The sequence below is a fragment of the Argiope bruennichi genome, chromosome 2, assembly GCF_947563725.1.
Source record: "Argiope bruennichi chromosome 2, qqArgBrue1.1, whole genome shotgun sequence".
Taxonomy (NCBI): domain Eukaryota; kingdom Metazoa; phylum Arthropoda; class Arachnida; order Araneae; family Araneidae; genus Argiope; species Argiope bruennichi.
The window spans coordinates 48,841,674-48,866,399 of NC_079152.1; the positions used below are offsets into that span (position 1 = coordinate 48,841,674).

At 32.2% G+C, this 24,726-nt stretch overlaps 1 protein-coding gene and 1 long non-coding RNA gene across 6 annotated transcripts in view; one reads left to right on the forward strand and one right to left on the reverse strand.

Moving 5' to 3' along the window:
• Positions 1-24,726, reverse strand: part of LOC129956829 (inaD-like protein) — a 924,555-nt gene that overhangs the window by 364,507 nt on the left and 535,322 nt on the right. The window lies entirely within an intron of this gene.
• Positions 1-24,726, forward strand: part of LOC129956859 (uncharacterized) — an 84,084-nt gene that overhangs the window by 40,747 nt on the left and 18,611 nt on the right. Inside the window, exon 2 of the long non-coding RNA XR_008782706.1 lies at positions 6,399-6,458. This is a non-coding gene — a long non-coding RNA (uncharacterized LOC129956859). The remainder of the gene's footprint in view (positions 1-6,398; positions 6,459-24,726) is intronic.

Sequence of the window (24,726 nt, forward strand, 5' to 3'; positions counted from 1 at the left end):
TGTTTATATGGATTCTTTCGTTGTTATTACTTAAACTGATGGGGTTTTTTTTGGTTTTTTTTGTTAAATTAACATTATAAGTGCTGAACTGACATTATTTTGAATTCACATTAAGTGTCAAGAACATGTCTGGAAAGTGTACAGTATTATGAAGTAAAAGTTTAAATATTTGTATAACTGCAACATGTTTAGAAATCGATATTACTATAATATGGTTTAAAAATTAATATTCCTTTAACATGATTAAAAAAATTAATACTATTGTAATATGGTTTAAAAATTCCATTTTTTTTTTTTTTTTTTTTTTTTTTACCACTTGCAGAGTTAAGATTTTTTTTTTTAACATTAATACGGGAAGTTCTAACCATCTGAGGAGAGATTAATCTTGAGCAAATGTAAGAAAATGGGACCGTTTCGGCAACTTTTCGATGTTTGATTATTTTGTTCATGTATCATAATTATTAAAACACGAAAAGTACATTAAATATCTAAGAATTTTCATCCTCCTAGTTTCTCAAATGAGTTCGTTCTTTCATTAAGACGACGAAACTTGTTACATAAATTTTGAGGCAAAGATATATAGTATAAAAAATTTTAAAAAAATCACAAAAATACAAAATATAATTCCCCATGCCAATAAACTAATGCTAATTAAATAATGTACATTTTTTTTTGTCTGCAGCAAGACATTTTAATTGAAGTCACTTCATTTACTCGATACTTTCGTACTATGAAGTTTCGATCCCAGAAATGAGAGAATGAAAAGGAAAAACAGATAGAAATTGCTTAATTAGTATGCTAGCGCTGCACCTTTTAGAATAATAATGAGATTTAGACATAATTAACTCATTTTCTATTAATAAGATAAAATACTCTCCACATTATTATAATGGGAAACGTCCAAATAGCTGCTTTCTTATATTAATCTGTTCTTTCTCGCGACTACAGAAATTGGAAGAAATCTTAAAAAAACGATATCAAAAACGAATTTTAAACTCAGCAACTTTTTATGAAATATTTTAACCGTGGTGATTTTTTGTTTTGGAAAGTTATTTTAGTATGAACATCTTTAGCTAAGCTAACGCCACCTGAGCTTTGCAAATATCTAACCGAAACAGTGTATTTAACATGCTGATAATGGGATGACGTATTTAACTTGCAGCAGAACTATAGCTTAAAAATGATCAAAGAAACAATTTTTTTTTTGTTCTTACGTGTCTATTTATTGCATCAAAATTTCGATGTTTCTTTCTTTAGTATTTCAGAAGGTAGGTAGAATTTTATTTTCGATGACATATGACATACATGAACAAATAATAACTTAATATTACTTTTCTTCCTTTTTTAGTTTTTCTTTCCATTTTCCTGTTCTAAAATTATTAAGGCTTTTTTTTTTTTTTTCCTATTAAAGATTTCAATTTCCTTAACTGATGATGGCGATATTTGTACCATTTTGTAAGGCATTTATTGAGGAAGGTTTTAGTATATTGAAACCATATCAAAATAATAAAAGTAATTTTATAACTGCGACTTTGATTATTTTCCTACTACGATTCGCACATGCGTAAAACAGCAATATTGATTCTTTGCACTTATCCGCGCATGTGCGAAAACCTCAAACTGCGCATGCGTAGATAACAAGAGCTGTGGTATGCATATGCAATGCATTTCTTTGTTTATATTTGATTTTAGCTATTCAAAACTCATTATGTCCCAAAAAATTAACTGATATTAGAGATATTTGTACCATTTTGTAGGGTATTTAATGGGGAAGGTTTTAGTATATTGAAGTCATATCAAAATAAAAAAAAAAGATTAAATATTTCTGAATGTGTGCTATAAAAAATTGTTTTGTAGTTATATTTGATGATTTCTAAGTATATTTTTATGTTTGTTTGATGTTGTGTGACATGCCCATGTCATATCGGGTGGAGACTAGACTTAAGTTCAAAGCAAATTTCTATTCTTGCGTGTTATGCCACGAGCAACACTGTGCTGGTACTGCTAGTAGTTATATAAATTAGAAAAGCTTTAAAAAAGATTTTAAGGTACGTATTGATATTTTAAGGTACGTACATAACGCAATATATCCATCTCAAACTCAAGTTAAAAAAAAAGTGTTCGAAAAAAATAACTTCAACTTTGGAAAAAGTGTGCGAGTGACAGGTGTAAATTAAACAACAAAATAGGCTTAATATTCCAAAAGGAAAAAAAAAGACACTATAAAAAATTTTAAAATTAAATTTAAAAATTGATTAAAATTAGGGAAATAGTAATTTAGAAATAAAATTTATATCACAAAAAACATTTTTTTATTTTTGTTTTAAGATAGTGTAAAAATAATATTTTTGCAATAATTTATTTAGAAGTTTTTGTGAAAAAACGTATAATCTTCAGATCCATTTTATAGTGCAATAAATCTTTTTAGATTCTAAGGAAAACGTGTACCAAATTTCGCCCGAATTCGTCAAAGGATATAGAATTATATAAGTTTCAAACATACGAACGGTTTTTTAATTAAATATATACAGTGGCTCAAAAAATTGAGAGTACACCTTACGTTTACTTGATAAATGCGACTTTCAATATAAATAACACATTAACGGGAAGTGTAAACTTGTTTTTATTTTTACACATAACAAATGGTTTAATTTAGAGTAAAAATAAAGAAAAATCAACGAAAAATTTCTAAATTGAAAATTTTCAGAAGCATTTTAAATAAACATAAGCAGAATTTTGCCTCAAAAAATTGAGAATACACCAATGAAATTTTTGCAATATCACGCATAGAAACAAAGTGTCACTATTAAATTGTATGTCTTTTGGCTCTTATAATGGTCTCTAAACGTCATGGTACCCATTCGACCCATTTTTGGTGGTATCTGAAGATATTTTACCCCATTCTTATTGCACCACTTGTTTTAAATGGGTTTTGTTTCTAATTTTGTATTTTTGAACCACTTTTTCGAGTATCCCCCACGAATATTCAATGGCATTGATGTCAGGGTACTGTGGTGGTGTGTGTAACTGTTGTTTACAATAAAAAAGACATATTTTGACGTTACGTGCATTCTGTTTGGGGTCGTTGTCCTGTTGGAAAATGTAATTTCCATCTAAACCCAAATTTTTAACACTTTCTTTTAGATTGCTGCTACCATATGGTTCATCCAACTTGTTGCAGAAACTTTTCAAATCATAGGCAGAAGTGTAAGTGCTGAAACTGTGCTAAATGCCATTAAACAAGCTGGATATAAAAGTAGCATTGTTAGAGAGAAACCGTTCACCAGCTGCAAATTCAGAAAAAGCATTTGAAGTTTGCAAAAACTCATCAATTGAAGACCAATAACCTTTGGAAGAAATCTATATTTAGTAATGAAAGGAACCTCAACATTTTTGGCAGTGACAACCATCTTACTGTATGGAGAAAGCCTAATACTGCTTTGTATCAAAAAAATTTACGTCCTACAGTTAAACATGATGGTAACTCCGTGATGATTTGAGGTTATATGGCTTCATTCGGGGTAGGAAATTTAATTTTTATAGATGGCATTATAAATGATACGGTTTACTTGAATATACTTCGCTGCAATCTAAAAGAAAGTGCTAAAAATTTGTGTTCATATGGAAATTTCATTTTCTAGTAAGACAACGATCCCAAACAGAATACTCGTAACTTCAAAATATAGTGACTTTTCCATTGTAAATAGCAGTTACACACACCACCACAGTACCCCGACATCAATGCCATTGAATATTCGTGGGACATACCCAAAAAAGGGGTTCAAAGACACAAAATTAGAAACAAAACCCATTTAAAACAAATGGTGCAAGAAGAATGGAGTAAAATATCTTCAAATACCACCAAAAATTGGTCAAATCGGTACCATGACGTTTAGAGGCCATTATAAGAGCCAAAAGACATGCAATTGAATAGTGACACTTTATTTCTATGTGTGATATTGCAAAAATTTCATTGGTGTATTCTCAATTTTTTGAGGCAAAATTCTGCGTATGTTTATTTAAAATGCTTCTGAAAATTTTCAATTTAGAAATTTTTTGTTGATTTTTCTTTATTTTTACTCTAAATTATACCATTTGTTATGTGTAAAAATAAAATCATGTTTGCACTTCCCGGTAATGTGTTATTTATATTGAAAGTCGGATTTATGAAGTAAAAGTAAGATGTACTCTCAATTTTTTGAGCCACTGTAGATAGAGAGATTTGAACATAGAGTAAGCAAAAATATTCATTTTTGAAATAATGTTAAGTAGATTTTTCAAAAACTGAAATGGTTGATCAAGTTTTTTCTTTTCTTTTCAGAGTGGCATTAGTGTAAAATTTCAATAATGTTAGAACATTTTTTATAATATTTAAAATTAAAAAAAAAATCTGAAAAGATGCCGTTTTTTCTTAAAAGAAATTTAAAAATTAAATCTCAAAAAGGTTACCCACTTAATTCCGATATTTACTCACATTTATCATTTATCAAACTTCGACATCTTACAGGGAAGTAAACTATTCGAATATATACAAATGTAATCAACTCCATTCCAGACAAAAATACTTCTTTATCCTCAGGAAATTTCACTTCCGAAAGCAAGGCGCTTTCTCGCCAAATCAATTTAAGTCTCCGGTGAATTCGAGAGACCGCTTCGCCAACACCGGAGGAAACGATGCGGCTGTTTCCTCTTTAAAAGTGACATGAACATTTAAGGAACGAAAGCTATTTTAAGAAAAGAGATGAAAACAAAAGCGATCGGATATCCAAACGATTATTATCAAATGTCTGCTATTAAGAAACATCAGATATGCGAGATTTTCGAATAGGGAAATTAATTTTTATAGTCTTTTATTCGTCCGAATGATTTAAACATTTAATTTTAATGAAACTGCTATACTAAATGGATGTAGGCAAGCAATAAGTAACCCTCTCTTTAATAGTACAAGTTTCCAGTGATAAATATTTTCCTAAAACTGCTGAGAAAATTCTGAAGAATCAGAATACATAAAGTATTATAATCATCAATAAATTCGACTTGAGATTTCGATAAATCTCAACGTTCTAGACTTCTCCGAGTTCGAAAAATACACTTCTGGAAATATGTCTGTCTGTCTATGAGTACAATAACACAAAAACGCTTTGGGATAGAGAGATGAAATTCGGTGTGTGATCTTTATACCGAATTTGTACATTTTTATCGAATTTTGAACGAAAGAAAGTATGTCTGTCCAGTTATCCGAATGCAAGTGAACACGATAAATATAAAACGTAAAGACTTAGGTTTGGTTTGGTTATATTAACGTCCCGTTTGAAGCAACACTAGGGTTATTTTGAAACGGACCTCGTCATTTTGAACCAAGGTCATATGACAAGGACGACACCTGAGCTGGCACCCCCCTCTCCACACCACACCACACCAGCGGGAGGACGTTTGGTCATGACGGATTTAACGTACAACGGACCCCCTTACACGACGGTTCTTCGGTGGAATCGGGTCACGAACCCCAAACACTCCGGTTCCGAAGCCGGGACCAGGGTACACCAGGACCCTTACACCAGGCCACCGCGGCCCGTAAAGACTTAGGAAGTTAAAATTTAGCACAGAGTTATTATAGAATCTAAGTTTTAGATGCGCATTGAATTTTGAATCAAATTCACTAAAGGGTTGACCAACTGTACTTTCGCATGCATGTAAAACTGTTAACTTAAAAACACAACGACTCAGATAAATGGAATACAGTATGCCAACTTGTTCCTAAAATTGTAATTAAGCAACATTTTGGTTTAAATCGACCATTAAAAAGGCGTCCTAAATGCATACTCGGTTTTCTTTACTATATTACAAATTACAAAACACACAGATTCGGGGCTCTGAAAATAAAAACCTGAGCATTCGTGGTGTTCATCACTTTGACCGAGGTTCACACATTATGTGAGAGAAGAATAAAACCTTTATAAAGAAGGATGCGAGAAAACTTCTGGGAGACCCTTCTCGTTAAATTATTTTCTGTAAAATAAGTAATCTGGAGTTCATGTAATATAAACTCATTTAAATTTGGAAATCGAAATGCATAAAAAAATTAATCTCAAATAATATTCAAAAATCTGAACTTTAAGTCCTTTAAGATAATTTAAAAAAAAAAATATTTTTGCATGCATCTATTACAAAATTTAAAAGAGGAAGGTAGGATAAAAGTTTCCGCGACCCCTCTGAAGTCCCATTTCGGGTAGTGATCGCAGTTGAAGAAAGCTTGCAAAAGTGAATTCGAAATTCATAAGACGATATTTTGTATTTGTCGACTGTATGTTAGTGTCAATTATTTTTAAGATTCTCACTAATAACTAATATTGAAAATATTGCATCCAATATAGCCAAGACGTTTTTTTCTTTTTCAGATGTCAAACCAACTGAAAAATGTTACCGGAAAGATAAAAGAAAAATGCAAAACAACAAAAGTATGTACATGCTTTTATTATTATTATCAGTTTTTTTTAATAAAACGCTAGTTGCCTTCAGTAATTAACTGGTACCCGTAAATATAGGTTATGTTGAATTTTAATAAAATTTTTAAGCATAATTTGATGATCAGGATATCTTCAAGAAAGTATTTTGTGACAAACATTAAACCCGCATTATTTTAATTGCCATACATTTCTTTTGTTCATTTTCAATGTGAATAATTATAGTAAAGGAAGCATCAATAACAGAATAGGGCCTAAGTGAAGATTAGTGTGTACCAGCTGTTTGTCGCCAATATTGCAACCCATCGGATCCATCTTATAGCAACCGTACTGCTGTTTTGTTTACTACTTTTTGCAATGGTTGAGTTGTACATAAACTACAATTACATTAGGAAAAATGTTAAGTTAAAAATATTAAAAAAATATCGAATAAATATTTTAATTTTGTTCTTTATTATAATTAAAATTTTATTAAATAAAGAAAGTTAAGCTTATAATTAAAAGTTATTTTCTTCTTTCTTTTTTTTAATGTGAATACGAACAGAAAATATTTATTCTTTTGCAATTTTTAATTGTTAGTATGCGCTTTAAACGATCGTCTGCATTCTCACTTTAAAAGACAGCTGCAATAGAATTCTTCGCAGTTCTCGTAATTCTTTTGGTGTTATTTCGGTTGGTTACCTTCATAATTTGTTATGTCGGGAGTATTTCGAACCTGTAGAATGGACGAAGGGTGAGTTAAATATGCATATATATATTTTTTACGAGTTGATAAAGTTAGGAAAGGATGCTTGTTTGAAATTTTGTATTGAGAATGGTTTGATATCGAACCGGCAGAATGGATGTAGGGTGAATGGAATATATATTTTTTTACGAGTTTATGAAGTTGGGAAAAGTATGTTTGTTTGAAATTTTGTATGGAGAATGTTCCGATTGCTTATTTCTTCATTTTTTCTTTTCTTTCGGTTATGTACTGTTTCTGTTATCCACACAGTCTTTACGTTCAATATGGTAGCGAAGCTACTAGGTTCCCGCTCCCGCTGCTAGCGAAGCCGTAGGATGTTTTTTTTTAAGTTAAAACATTCTGCCCGGTGCCTTCTACAGATGCCGAAGGCGTCTGTAAAAGGCACCGGGCAGTATGAAAAAAAAAAAAAAAAAAATACTTATCAGTAAAAAGTCCTAAGTAGATGGCGGGAAATGGTAACCGTAACTGTTCCGCGGAAGTATTTGTTTATTTTGTCCGCCATCTTTATTGGCGACTTGGCATTGTTGGCGCAGCTGGGTGCACACTAAAAGTCATTTTTACCCAGAATAGTGCTATTTAAATCATAACAGTGCGGATCATCTATCTTCTAACTGCATGTTGCTATTTGCGGTCATGTTTTCAGATTCCTCATATAAATTGCGCAGATAGTAAGCAAAATGATTATAATAATAATAATATTCCGCTCTTGGCTAGACTAATAAAATTTGTTCTTTAGACGAAATTTGTAGATTTCTATCAAATTTTGACCGAAGTCCGTCCAGAGTGTTAATTCGCCACAAATGAAGTAAATAAACTAGGCGAAAAATTGGCATACAGATTTAACATCTGAAGGTTAGATAGCTATCAAATTTGCAACGAAATCCGTCAAGACTTTCTGTTGGTCTACAATTTCACAAGAATGTAAATGCTACAACTAAAAAACAGAATGACAAATATATTAAATTTGTTACGTGATTTTATGACTACAGTTGTAGTTTTTTGACTAATTTTGCTTTCATTTGGTTGGAAATAACGCATCTAAACAGTCAAATTCGATTCAATGCCAGAAATTAAACGCCAAAAAAAAAAAAATCGCCAAGAATTACACGATAGATTCAGTAAAAATGACAAATTGATTCTAAAGATCAATATTTCATAACCATTGTTCGCTAGTGTTAAAGAAATCATGCGAAGAATTTTTTTTTTGGGGGGGGGGAATCACTTCCGTTTGTTTTTAATGTTAAGCACAGAAAGATTTCATTCAACTAATTTTAAAGAGAAGAAGAGAAGGCCGGGGAGTGGGGGTAAATTAAATCCATCACTAAATGTTTGTCTTTTTTTTAACCCTTTAAAGCGCCATTTTTTTCTAATCATATTATGTTAAAATATTTTTAGGCTCGAAATTAGAATAAGAAAAGGGATTCATTTAGCTTATTCGATAAATTTAATTTGATTCATTAATTAATTTGGTTAATTAATAATTAAGTAACAAATCAAGACACATCATTTTGTCTGAGATAAAGAAGTAAAGCATCTAAGTTTCTGACTTACTAAAAAAAAATTGTCCGAACTTATGCCAACCTACACAATTTCATACAAAGATTGATAAATTTGGTGGGAAGCATACTTCCCACGGCCCTAGAAAGGGTAAAGACATGAAAAAAATAAATCATTCGATCTCTAAGCTACTCTTGAAACGCCGTTTACGAATATCCCCCCCCCCAAAAAAAAAATCAACGGAATAAAAGCTGTTAGTGAAAAATTCACCAATACGCCACTTGGCACTATCACACTTGTTTCGAGGCGTTTCATACTTTTCATCCATTCTACTTAAAGTGCTCTTAATTATCCTGACTTTCTATTCCTAATCCTGATAACAAAGTTTCGATTTCGAGAATGGAGGAGCTGAGTTCAACACCCAGTACCGTTTATGTGGTTATAGAGATAATTACAGATACGGCAGAAGATTAAACGTATAGAAGTTAGGAGAATGAAGTGCCGTCTGTGAAATATCATTATTTCTCTTAATTGATCAGATCCCCGTTTATAGGACTGCTTACCACGTAAACAATTCTAAGGATTAAAAAAAAGTTGAAAACAAAATGATAATAACAAAACAACAAAAAATGTAAATCACCACTGACTATTTCTTTCTATGGAGTCCCCCCCCCAAATAAATCCCTGTGTGAGTGCACGCGTGCGTGTGTGTGTTTAACTTTCTTTTTATCATGTGAGAACATGGTGTTGTTTTGGTTTGGGGTTTTTGAAACCTCAAAATACGTGGGCAGAAAATAAAGGGCATGGGTCTTAAGAAATTATCGCCGAAAGAAGCACAAAGAAGAAAACGGGAATGAACTCGAAACAGAGAGAAGTATCGAAAGATATATATAATTGTCTTTTAAACTTCCATTTTCAATTTTTCTATCTGGTAAAAGTTTTGGAGCTCGACTGATTTTGATATAGGGGAGAAAGAAAAAAAAAAACATAGTTTTTCTAAATATCGAAATGCATGCGTAATCTGATAACCACGTGATTGTTTCAAACTGTTTAAACTGGTTAATTACTTAAATGAATTAAGACAAACAATGATTTAAAAAATAATGTTCTCACATGATAACTTGAAATTTGCAACAGCAGATTTCAATTTATATATGTATATATAATTTCTCAAAATGTGCAATAAGACCCATATTTTACTCGATTCAGTTAAATATTCCCTTTTTTCCCCCCTTCTCTTTTATATTAACACAGTATATTAAGCGGCACAGTAACTATTTAGCTAAGGAGGAGGGGATGGCGGAACATTCCAATTAAGGTGTTATTTCCGCATATTAGTTCACTGGAAGTTAATAAATCAAGCTTTTGAGGCGAAGCGCACAGAAGTTAATTATCCCTCTCGGACTCGGTATAAAGAAAAATCTTTTAATTTATTCCCACCGAATGGACGCGAGCCAAGAGAAATGTCCGCATCGGTTTCAATTATTCACTTTACGGCCTACAAAACTTAATTTTTGGCAATTAACTGCACTAATGAGCGGAAAAAGAAACGTACGACGAGAGGGTTCGTGTGGCTCTCCCATAATTAAGGAAGTAGATTTGCGTTCCAATGAGCTTTCCAAAGGAATGAATGGACACGTGATTGAAATTTGATCCACGAGATAAGTGGTATACGATATATTTTAACTCGAAATGACATTTGAGCGATAAATTACTTTCAGTTTATGCGCAATAACCGAATCCTTTTCCTGATCCATTCATATCTAGTGTTCCTAATAAATTCCTTAAAAAAAAAAAGTATTCATCTGGCATAATGAATGAAAGCTATTGATCCAAGAGAATTTCTTCTCCCATCAGGGGCCGCGGTGGCCTGGTGGTAAAGTCTCGGCTTTGGAACCGGTGGGTTTCAGGTTCAAGATCCGATTCCACCGAAGAACCGTCGTGTAAGCGGGTCCAGTGCACGTTAAATCAGTCGGGGCCAAACGTGAGAGAGTGGATGGCAGCTCAGGCGTCGTCCTCGTCATCTGATCGCGGTTCAAAATGACGAGATCCGTCGCAAAATAGTCTTAATGTTGCTTTATAAAAAACGGGATGTTAATATAACTAAATTAAATTATATCTTCTCTCTCCTGTGGTAAACAAATGCTTCCCTAGTTCAATTTTAGCTAGCTCGAGTTAGTTTCAAAGGGATACAACTGTGCGCCGTTAAACTACTGTTTTTATATTAGGTGAAATAATTAATAGTTTTGAGAAATAACAATAATGAAAATCCGTGTTTATCCTCTATAACGTGTTAAAACTTACATTTATTTTATCTATGCTTTTGATTTAAAATTAACTCAAAATAACATGAACTGGAAAAGTTATATTTAAAACCCATGGGAATATTCTATCCGGTAATTTCTGGAATACAGACGCATGCTTATTCGGCGTTATTTAAATATAATTTTCCTAATAAAATAAATGAAGAGACTAAAAGAAAGAAGTAATTTACAAAGCATTTTACAAAACCAGTAATGAACAGCTTTGACTTTTATATTTTAGATCTATTTTTTCACATCAGAAAAATGAATTATATATGAAGAGTAAAGTTTAAATCATTTTCGTAATCATGAAGTCAACGTTTTACATTTATTTACTTATTTTAAATGCGTATGAAACGAATACTTCTACATATGGATTCAAACAGTTTACATGATTATACTTTCCCAGTAATTAAGTTACATATAAAAATTACCTTTAAAATGTTTGTACTATTTTTATTCCTAAAAGCTACCTTTTTCTGTAATTTTTTTAAAAAAAAAGTCGTATGATACGGTGAACTGCATATATTAATATAAAGTACTGAATTGTACTAAATCAGAAATTATGAATTAAAAAAAATGGGATACTAAAAGGGATCTTAAATTGCATAGGCAGGAAGAAGTGATATGCAGTTTAGCAGCCCCTCCCCGGTTCATCCCCAATAGACTGGACAGTTAAAACCAAATCCTGAAATAACCATATTAATGTATGTTTTCTGTATGCATAAAATTATTATTCTTTGTATTGTGTTTAGCATCGTCGCAGAATGAAGAAGAAGAAATGTGAAATTTTAAAATCGTAATCACTTCTGTTAATCTATTAGGTCCAAAATTTAAAACAGATTACAATTTGATATAAAGAAAAATTTATATTACCATTTAATTATACAATTGCTATTTGCATAATAAAAATTACAATTTAGTATATAAATAAAATCCATTTCGCTGTTAGCATTTTTGTGTTATGTATCTAAAATGCTGCCACAGAATGCAATGATTTCCATACTTCCTATCCCAGAAAGTAGACAAATGTTGCTTAGACTATTTTATACTATAAACACAATTATTTATATCAAGTATGGTATTGTTAAAACTAATACAGAACAAATAATGGAAGTTTATGAACAATACTCTGACATTTAAGAAAAATCTCGTTTCCAGTGGTTACTTTAAAAATGATTCAAGAAAAATGTGAGCCATTTTTTACTTTATTTTTTATTTCCTTTCATAAATAATTACGAGGGCATAAATAATTTCAAACATGAATATACTTATGTATGCGAATCTCCTAATTCCATCTGGGTTAGCAATTATTTCTAAAATTTTAGAAATTTTCAAAGAAATGATTGGATAATAATTATCGATATGTAGCCATTTTGATGTAATATATAAACATATTTAATACAAATGAATTGATTTTAATACTTAACATACAGAGAAAAGTTTATGGTATTTTTATATGACTTTATAAAGTGGATATAGAAGAGAAATTACAAAACGATATCATTTTCTCACAATCGAACAGATAAGAATAGTGTAAAATATTTTTCAAACAGATGTGGAACATTGAATTTAAAAGCTTACGCCAAAAATGAATATTTCCTTAAACAAAGAAAATGTTTACTAATGGAAAACATTTTTTTTTAAAAAGCAATTATACATATATACAAAATTCTCTCTCTCGCTTTCTCTCTTTATATATATACTAGCCGCCTTTGGCGACCAGCCGGTTCGCCAATCTTAATGTTCGTTAAAATTTTAATAATTAAATATTTTATGCAATTTCTACTTTAATAGCTTCTTCATCAAAATATTTTAAAACTTCAAATTTTGATTATCATATAATTCATTCATAATATTATAAAGGCCTTCAGTCATAACGTAATATGTATCTCTCTCATTTTCTGTTAGCACCCGTAGAATTTATGCTTTAAATTAAAGTGGAAAGAATTTATCTTCAATTAATATAATAATATTTTTTACTGAAACAAAGCATTTTTTTATAATCTGATTACTGAAAATAGAGTCACTCAGCGTTTAAACTTTATGGGCACTAAAGAATATTTTTTTAAATTTATGTAATATCTCAAGAGTTGGTCAACAAAATTTTCTTAGATTCATTATGAGCAGATCGATTCATTAACAATGTTTAAATTTAAATGCATCAAACACTAAGAAAATAAAACGAATCGTTTAAAATAAACGGTTGAAAACAGGTTTTAAAAAAACTACTTAAAAAACGTTGTACTTAAAACTATAAGCATATACATGTTGTCATGGCAACAATCAGAACAGAATGCGCATGCGTGAGTTTTCTTCGCCGGTTACGTAACGCAAATACGTGATTTTTTCTACGCCAGTTGGGGTAACGCTATGCGGATTAGAAATTTTTAATTTCCTTTATTCTGTTTTATTTTAATTCAAAAGTACTTCAGAATGAATCTGAAAGATTGATTCATTAACAATGTTTAATTTTAAATGCATCAAACATTAAGAAAATAAGCAGAACCGATTGAAATAATCCGCCGAAAAATTTTAACCCTAGCCTCATTACTGTTGGGAGAAAAAAACAACGGAAGCCTTTCTCGTTTGGCGCTGGGGATAATGGAAGATTTTTTTGGCGGAAAAGTTGGCGGTGGGGAAAATGAAAGATTCTTTTGGCGGGAAAGTTAGTTTTTAATTAATAATTAAAATTCTAATTAAAATTTCAAAAAAAGGGACCCCAGGTGCACATTCCCGACCTCTAAGGTATACATGTACCAAATTTGATAGCTGTATGTCAAATGACCTGGCCTGTAGAGCGCCAACACACACACACACACACACATTGAGCTTTATTATAAGTATAGATATAGATAACGAGAAATGCATGAAAAAAAAACGTATCGTACAGTAATAAATAGAAGGATAAAACGAGCACGAGGAAAACCATAGCTGTTAGCTCCATGTACCACGAATAATAACTCCATTAGATACAGCAAAGAAGAAAACCACGAATAATGACGACGAAAAAGACCCATTACTTAACCAGCGCAGACGATTAAGTTTTACATCCTTCTCTAACAAAGTAAAAGAAAAGGGGAGGAGGGGGGAATAAATAGCCCGAAACATTTGTCGTTCTTCACACACTCAGGTAAACATTTCCAACCCACCCAATCCCATACACCATTTCGAACAGGTACTGAATATTAAAAAGAACGCGAGGGAAGCCTTATTCAACAAGAAAGCCCAGTTACGCTACTTGCTGTAACGCACTCAAGTGGTCACGCGACGCGTGCTACTGAAAACGCAAACGATTCTGACTAAACTAACCAACTCCTTGCTCTCGGAATGAAAAATGGAAGGTGGAATATTTTGTAACTATTATCTAAAGAAGAAATAGAGGGGGGAGGGGGGAACTTTTCTGAAACTTTTTCAGAAATGCTTATTCATTATTTAAAAATGATAATGATTGAGTATTGAATGTAATTTTTGATACAATGCATTACGATTAAATAATTTTTAACAATTGTAAATTTAGAATTGAAACACATCGATTAAAGTTTGAATGTGTGAAGTTTTTTATGTTTCACGTTTGCATTTCTTACAAAAAATGTTTTATGTTTCAGTTTTGAAACTTTATTATTTTGCTCAAATACACAGTATTTGTTATTTTCACTTTTCAAAAGTGAAGCACTAGATACTCGGCACATGAACATTCGAGATAACGAAATTTGAAAAATAAATTATAATCTATGGATATAAAACGAAGTATTTATGTGCATGCGTGAGTCTGCAGAGTCCGGATCAAACATACACATAAACATGAAATTTGGCGGACTTTCATAATACAGCTTTTGGTATTCGTAATGTTTATAATTAATGGTTCCGAAGCCAGAATTTTAACATTTAATTTTATTAACATTAATTATGTTGTTGTTTCTTATGGCACTTGCCACGGACAAGCCCGCTGTTCAAAGACAGCGATTTAAGTCCAAGGGGGAGCGCCTCTTGTTTTTATAGTAGCGCCAACTAGGGCCGAGAGTACGACTTTGCTACTCACGCATCACTCATTCGCTTGCACAAACCCCTTTTTACAGGAGGGCACATTCACACATCTCACAGATAAAATAGGAAGAACAACCATGCCCAAACCGGCACTCGAACCCGGGAAAGATGCGCTACCCCTATGCCAGGACGCCGGCATTAACATTAATTACTTTCTCGTGTGTGAAGTATAAAGTATTATAATCGTCAAAAAATTTCGAATTCAAGCATTTGATGAATATCCCTGTTTAAGACCACCCTAACCCCAGAAATGCCGTTGAATATGATGATTCATATTTGAATACGATACGATTTGAATATGATATATATTCCACAATAAATATCCATCTGCCGTTGAACAGGATATCTGAAAAACGCTTTCAGCTGACACATGATTCGATGCATAATCTCTCACCAAATCTGTAGAATTCTAACAAATTTTAAGCAAAATTTATTCACACGAAATATGTCTATCCGGCTATAGAGTATAAACAAAAACGATAATTACTAAACGCAAAGAGTCCAACAGATAAAATCTGGTACAGAGGTTTAGCATCTAATATGTTGATCCATATTAAATTTCGAATCAAATATATCAAGCCGTTGGCCATTTATATCGGTTGTACTTTTGCATATATATAAACATGTTAACTGAAAACACGCAGTAACATAAATAAATAAAATTTAATATGTAATTTTGTGACTACGGTTTGAAGTTATACGCCACATTTCGATTTCAATCGATCAAAAAAAACACTTCCACGATACATATTCAACTTTCTGGCACTTGTGTATTAACCACATACTAGTGATTAATAGCCAAAAATAAATTTCCAAAGATCGCATGCTAAAGAATGATATTTCGTAACTATCGTTTGTCCATCCCATAAATTAATACACAACCTTTCCCAAAGCTCCCCCCCCCCCAGTCTTATACCGGAAGAGGGGGATAAAACATAAATTAGAGAATACATTAGAAAATTTTGAGGAGGCTACTTCAATAATCGATGAAATTATTTCTCTTTTTAAATTCAATAAAATACTAATTGATTTTGAACTTTATTTCGAACATCTTCCTTATTTAGGGACAAGCATTTTTAATGAAAAGCAAGCATGAAATCTGATCATTAAGATTTCTCAATTTTAAAGGATTATTCCTATTAACATTAAGGGGATTCAATCAAGCGAAATCAATTTTGTCTCTTGATACCAGAATTAGATTGTTTACTATTTAAAAAAATTATTTTAGACAAATGAAGTATAATGCATATCCTTAAAGACCGCCCATATTCAGGCGATGATTGTAAGCCTTTTAATAAATAAATAATGGTTCACTTAAGGCGACTTTCAGGATCTACGTCTTTTCGGGTAGGCGGGTCGTCGTGGGGCAAACCAAGACCAAATTAGACGAAATGACCGACAACGGTTAATTTTTTTAAAAAAATCTTGAGCTTGCATATATTAAAAAATAAGATATGAAGTTTTACACTGGTTAGTTCCAACCGAGTTTTACACTGGTTATTGCAAACAGATGTCTGTAAGTTTTATGTCGAAAACACAGGCCGACGATTTTTTTTTTATTGCAGACAAAATAATAATAGGTTTAAGAAATTTTTGTGGATAACAGAAGAATGTGAGATATCATTGCAATTATCAATATACTGAGTGTAGATTATGCTGTGTTTGCAGCAGCAATTTGTTTTGCTTTATCGAAACAGGGGCACTTTGGAAATTCTAAGTGAGACAATCGTTAAAAGTGAGAGTGCGTTACAGAGGAAATTAGCTGATAAAGGATTGGAAAAAAAAAGTATGATTTTTCATCCTTAACAGGCGAAGTAACATCGGAGAGAAGTATCAAAAGTGGATTTAAAATGTTTTATTGCGATGATCACTTTTCAAATAGATAGTAATTTTTTTTAAAAAAAAAGCCTATTCATACAACGCACATTAATCTAGTATATTCCATAGAGAATCCTTTTAAAAGTTGTTTATCAAGTTTCAAATCAATCCAATTATAATAACTTGAACTATCTTGTTTGAAATATAAAAATTATCCAAAAAATCTGGTCGTAAAAATATGCATTGTCGGATTGTTAATTTATATGCCAATAACTTCATTACAAAAAAGGAATTCGCAAAATCAGAATTATCCACATTTATAACCCATGCCCTCATCTTGCTCAATTTTAGTACTTTCTTTTTCCAACGGCTCTATTTTTGAAGAAGGTCGAGTGTCGTTTTTTGGGTGTGTCGTTTAACTTCATTCTTTGCTAAATTCAACAAAGCTTTTAAATGTCTATATACCAGGATTTATACTAATGGTATTTATAATTTTCAATAATGCGTTTATTTTAGCATTTTAAAACTAAAAATCAAGGATAAACCATAAGAGGATTCAATTTCAAAATGTATTCCATCAGAAAAGCATATGGGGTAGCACAGTGAAGTAATCACATTGTTTAGAATTTGCAAGTTCGAAGCACTATTTTGAGCAACAATATTATTTTCTCTTTTAATGAGGAATTATTTTTCAAATTTGATTCACTAACAGTGGGAATAGATGTATTAAATATGCTGTAAACATTATTTACATGCTTATTTCTCCTGTGAACGACATTGGTTTATATTATTCTGCAAAATCATAAGAAATACGGGTGTTTTAAAACATAAACAATTATGGAGGAATTTTTAACAATATAAAAAGTTGTCGAATATCAAAGAAGCTGAAATATAAACGCCAAGCAAATCTGAAAAGAATACAAGCAAAATAAATTTGCCAAACTAAATAATGATCAAAGCTTTTGCCATACTCATAAATTATATATGAAAACTCTAAATACTTTCTAGAAAATAGGCTAACACCATATTAACTCGAAAAATACATTTAAAAAGAATTTTCACACGATCTTGACCTTTTAAAATCTATAACCCACTTTCGGCTTTCAGTTTTTGATAAAATATCTCGACTTCTAATTAAGGTAAACACAAAAGTAAATATTTAAAAAGCTAAATAAATGAGTAAATCCAATACAACTGCAATTGTAAATTTTGACCGAACATCAACTTTTCAATATTTTCGGATTTTAACTGTCTTGCATATGTTCGGTTCATTGTACATATGAGCTTTTCTAATGGAGACCAGTTCCATGACATCGTAGTGTTATCACGTCTGGATCATCCCAAAATTTATTTAGTGGTATCGTAACTTCACTTTTTTATTTATCTTGTAAACTCTATAGATATTAAACAGGATCATTCGTTAGCTTTCAACAATGGAAGAAATATACTTAAATATGTATTTAAAAGTTAATAAACATCAAGACTAAAGTTTTTTAAGCAATTAAATTGAACAGTTTAAATGAAAGTATAATTTTTTTATTTTAAAATCGTGTAAAAATTATTTTTGTGAGGAGAAGTTATAGTGCAACTAAGAAAAACAGTAAAATCTAGATCTTAGGTTTTGTTTGTTCAGAAATCTTATTTTATAATCAATTAAAAGTTTTAAAAAGGGGGGCTCCGAGTTACACATTCTACACCCTCCAAAGTATATCTGTGCCAAATTTGGAAACTCTGGGTCAAACGATCTGGCTTGTACAGCACCGACACACATATCTTTACTATGATAAATATCTCATTCTAAGGATGGTAGAGAAATATTTCAAAGCCAAAGTGTTGTAAAGCACTAGAAAGATAAAACGAACCATGAAATAAAGAAGAGTAGAATCTTAATAGTTTTACAGCAGTATAAAGCAAGAGATCTGGTTAAAAAGGGCCGGACAGTGTCTCATCTCTCAGGAAGAAATCGATCGATGCCCTTGCATTCCATCCCACCCACCCTATTACAGCAACAACAAACGAACAGTAGCGCGGAATACATACCTGCCGAATTTTAAGCGGGCGGCATTGTGCAGCAGAAGGTCAGGAGTGGCGGAAACACGCTCTGCTGCTTCCGGTCTTTGTGAAGACGAAAAGATCTTTTCGGATTGTTCCGACGGGAAGAATTGAAATGAAATTTGATAGATGCTTTTCACAAATGGGAAAACGAAGCAGTTTGCGAGGAAACAGCTTTATTCTATTTTAGCAGCGAAAAAATACTAATAAATCGGAATACATAAATCCGATGCAAGATACGAGGGAATTATTTTTTTATTCGCAATGTACTTTGTTTCTTTCTTTCTGTTTAATTCATGATAACCATGCAGAAAAAAGTCGCCAAGAACATTTTTTTTTATTATGTTGAGTATCAAGATTCCCTATTTTTCTTTAATCCTACAGTTTATAAAATACTAACCACCTTTGACGATCAGTTTGTTCGGTAAGATATTGATTTTTTAAATCCTTAATGCATATTTTTTTAAAACTTCACTTGTTACTTGATACAACTAAAAAAATGGGAATTCAGTTGAATCAGTTTACTGCAAATTAAAATGTGTATATATTACCAAATAAAAACGGAAGTAAAATTCCCACTACGGAATAAAATAACGCGATTGAAAATTTGGATGAATGAGTTTGAATTTTATTATAGCGTTTAAAAATATTATCACAGTTGTGTATCACATTCAACGGGATATCAGAATGTTAACTTTAAAGTATAGGCTAATATATCGGGCCAGCTATGTTTTGCGTAAGCTTGAAAAAGGAATAAGAAATACCATTTTCTACTTGCTTCCATTCTGGTATAGCCAGACAGGACTGTCGGTAAGAAAAGCGAAGGAAACGCAACCTCATGTAGAAAGAGACATATTTTATTTTTGAATACAGTACATTCCAGAATATGCGGTTCGCGGCAATCCGGGTTCGGAACTAACCGGCCTAGTTTTCTTTTATCGTAATTAAATGAGGAAGGTAAGGCGTCTATTAAGTCACATATTAAAGATTTTTTTAAAAACCTAAAAACTGTAAGTTTTGATTCTTATCTTAGAGCTTCCTTTTCATATCTGTGTAATCATTTATCAGTGAAAAATAAAATGAGTTTTAAACCAATTTTCTTAAGAATTAGATCTACAATTTACGTTAATGTTTTGTTTATGTTTCCTGCATTTAAGTTGGGCACTACAGAATTTATATTAAAATGTGCACAATTTATATCCTTTAACTTACTTTTTCCCTAATAAATTCTTGTGCAGTTCAGTATATAAACATATATAAACTGCAAGTACAGAGCCTTCTATTTTAACTTGACACGTTACCGGCAACTGCTTCTATGATTCACCGGACCGGGCTGCGTTCACGTTGAGATAAATGGAGGGCTTAGTACTCATTAAGAAGTGAGAAAGTACGTATTATAACGAGTTTTGTATAAAAAGAACTTTGTGTTCTGGTATTGGTGGACAAAGAAATGAATTCATAGAACTCCGGCCTGTCCAGCCTTTTTATTATCCGGCCAGTCCTTCCGCCACATTAGGCCGATACTCAGGAGTATACTGTAGTTTTTAAAGGCAAAAATAATTTCCTTTTCCCTCCCCCTCTCAAAAAAAAAAAATACTCGATTTAAAATGCACATTTCAGATTTCGTCTGACAATAATTTATAGAGTAAAACTGGTTTCGAAACAGCGTATTATTTTTTTTGTCATTATTCCTTGGAATTTTAGTTCTAACAGCACTTGTGTGAATGAAAGAAAAAACATTGAGATCAGTAAGTGAAGAAAGCAGGGGAGAGCAAAATTTAAAACCAAGTAATATCTAATCGGCCTTTTTCAACTTAAAAACTTAGTTGAATATCACATATCACTAGCCTTAAAATGTTATACCTTTCTTATGTAAGTAAATAAACAGAAAATACGCATCACCATTATTACTTCAGAATAAACACTTTAACAGAATTTCTACCCCCCCCCTCCGGAAAAGAACTGTAGTATTATCTGAAACAGTTTAGTTAGTCATCGGTCTGATAATTTTAAGGGGGGGGGAGACGCATTTTTCTTTACTAATAAATATTACCATATGGACATTCACATATCAATGACTCATTTTTGGCCAATTGTGAACATTTTCATGAAGAATATTTTAAGCAACTAATAGCGAAAGCTTAAAATAACAATTTAATGAGAAAATTAAAATGGGAGCGAAATGTAGAAAGTGGTAAAATAATGTGAAACAACTTATCAGTTTGGAAACCAGAATACCATATATTCGATTTAAAGCAGGCGAAATATTTCATGGACAGCAGACACACCGACGGATTGCATTTCCGAGGGGAGTGAAGAGCCTTTATCTCATGAGCGATCAGTAATGCAAATACGGAGCGCAGATAGGAGATTTACTTCAAAGGCAAACAAGAATGGTTTCAGACAAGTGGTAAATATTAATCGACTTATGTCAGAAATAATTAAACTGCCAGTGATGACCGGTTCGGATATCAGTGACAACGGACGAAGAGGTTTAAAGAACTCATCAAGTCTCTAGTCGTGATAAATTTTTGCATCTTTTCACTATAAAACTGGGAGCCGTTTCTAATCGCTACTTATATATAATACACACATAAAATACCAAAAACTTTCGCAATGAGAATCGACATTTATCGGCAAAGAATGATCATCACATTTAATGGAATAATTGAAATACGATTTCTAGATTATTTGAAGCAAGAATAATATGTTTATAACCAGAGGGCATGTTTTGTTCTTTATTGTACAGAGAGAGAGAGAAAAAGAAGAAGAAAAAGATAAAAACAAATGTAGATTTTGTGACAACATTCCTTTCATCCGACTGGGTATAAATTTGATATAGATTGACAATGATTGTGATAACTGACATACCCAATTTCACGCGTTTAGGACAATGTGTTCGCAAAAAATACAGATTGACAAACGATGAACCATTTGAAAGTTTTTGTCCAAAATTTAAAACAGATAAAAAAATTCTAAGGGCAAATTCAAATTTTTAATTTAGGTCATTTAATTGTTAGTGTTTTTGAGTCACGCTATTCACATGGGTATGGACAGACATACAGACTTCGACAGCAAAAAGATTAAACTTTATGCTTTTGACTCTCTATATTTTTTAATTATCATGTATTCACAAACCAAACAGCTGAGTCATATAATTCCAAACATATGTTTGTCACACTCTGAGAAGTCTGCACGAGAAAGAATAGACCAAACAAACAGTTAATGTTTTGAAAGATTTGGCTCAAAATTTGAAAAGAATCCACATTTTAAAAAATAAAGCTGCATATCGGATTTCATATGTCTCTTCAAAACGCTTTTGAGTTATCGCTAACGGGAAGGCAAACACCCTGCCTCCGTTCGAAAAACGTTTTTCGGATACAGGGAGATCTAAAACGAGGAGATTCAACGAGATCACGATATCAATTTTTTTGGAAGATTACAATTCTCCTTATTTGCTTCGTATATGAGAAAATAAAAATGCATTAAATTTTGAATTACCATCATTTATTTTTTTTAAAAGCTGCAACATGAAATGCTTTCTTGAGTATATCTCCATCCATTTTTAATTTTTTAAATTTAATCATCAAAAGTTAATACACTTCAAATAAAGATCTGGAGAATGTTGAATCAGTTTATTTATGCATCAAACTCGAAGTTGAAACCAGTAAAATCTACAAAAATAAGGTCATACCAGTAAAATCCACAAAAATAAGATCATACCTGTAAGATCTACAAAAATAAGATCATAACAGTAAGATCTACAAAAATAAGATAATATCAAACAAAGATTTTTGCTAAATAAACAAGAAATGTGAAATTTTATGCTATTTTTTCCTCGACCTTATTTAGTTAGTTGATTCCTTCAATAGAAAAATAAAATAGAAAAAAATTTTCATTACAATTTTTTTAAACATTATGTCACTTTTACCACCTTAACCAGGGTAGGTTGTCTTCCCGAAATTTTTACGCATACTCTCCAATTAAGATCTTACCCCCCCCCTTCGCATAAAATGAGAGACTCGGGTAAGACCGCAAATGCTTTGCATGGCATTGGCGACAGATAGTTACGAATTATAACGATAGTTCTGAATTACATTTTTGCTGAATTTGCCATGCAAATGTGTGTTTTGAACACCATTTTTGCCAACCAAATGAAATCAAAATTTGACGGGGAACTATATTTTTAGTCACAAGATAACGTTCAAAATCTCGCTGATTTAAGTCATCCCGTTTATTGTGTGCGAAAGTACAGAAGGACAACCCTTCGATAGATTTGATTCAAAATTTGATAAGTATCTACATTTTAAATACTAAAACTGTTTATCAACTTTGATCCATTTGGATCTTTGCATTTTGAAGTCATCGAGTTCATTTATAAGCGAACAGATGTTCACAAATTTTTTCCAAAATTCGATATAGATCTACAATTCTAAGGACAAATTCAAATATTTAATTTCGGCTACTTAATTATTCGTGCTTTTGACTCATTGTGTTCACATGGATTATGAGCATGATGTGAGCGGATTTCTTTCAAAATTGGATAGAAATCTATAATTTGATCGTAAGTAAATGTACCAAATTTCAACAAACTAGTTTAAACAGTTTCTGAGTTATCGTGCTATCAGGTTCAAAGACAAACAGAATGCCAAAAATGTGGTTTTCGGTCTCGGAGAAGCCTGAAACACGAAAAATTTTTGACGGTTACAATATATATTCTATATTTTATATATAAGAAAGTAAACGGTGTTATTTATACAAAATGCGGCAAACTTCTTTTATTATTATAGCAAACTAAAATGCAGAATTAAATTCAATAATAATTAGACTGAAAAAAGAGATTTTCAGAAAATATAATTTCTAGCATTAGAGAATAGTACCAATAAAATGACTTTTGATTTCACACGTGTCAAATAAAACAATAGAATGTTTTGAAAATGATATCAAAATAATCCAGTCTTAAGAAATCCGTGCAAAAATATAACAATTTCGCAGGAGAGGGCAGCCCTTCCTCCTCCCAATCTTCCCAGAGGCCCTGCTCCGAGGTATCACCGGGAAGAAAACAGGGCGCACCTCCATCGCTTGCGGGCTGGCATTTACTCTGTCGAGCGGTGCGATGAATCGATCACCTTTACGGGCCGCCTCGAGCTTCTGTGAATGGGGCGGGGCGCATGGGCCGCCCTGGATGGAGAGAAGATCGAAATTCTTTCCGGATCAAGAGCAAAGTTATTTTCCCAGCCAGCCCGGGCAGCAGCGGCGTTTTGTTTTTCGCTCTGGAGGTAGATTCATTTTCTTTAATGCCGCTTTTTGTGGCCACCGAAAAGCCATTAGAGGGCTTCAGCTCGGCGATAACGGTCCCTCCGTTATCCTGCACTATAATGGATCGGGGGAGGGGGCAAAAAAATCACTCGCCCATCGATCGATGCCCCCGGAAATGGAATTTCAGTTAAATCATCAAATGGGAAGAGAGCGCACTTTGGTAAATCACAAGTCTGATTCGAAGCGCGATTGCATTTTTACGCGAAATGCGAAAAAAAAAAAAAAAAAAAATTGTTGTTATTTCTTATCCCCCTTGGACTGAATTTCAATTCAAACCAAGTAAGATATCGGGGAAAGAGGGGGGCAGTAGCTTCTGAGGGTAAAGGCCCCTGAGCACCCAAGGGCAGAAGTCTGACTTTAGCTCATATGAAGATGACACTCACACACTCGCTTGCACAACACCTTTTTCACAGGGGGAGGGGGATGCTTTTTCATACACTGCACAGATAGAACATAGGGTAGAGAACCACCATGCTCGAAC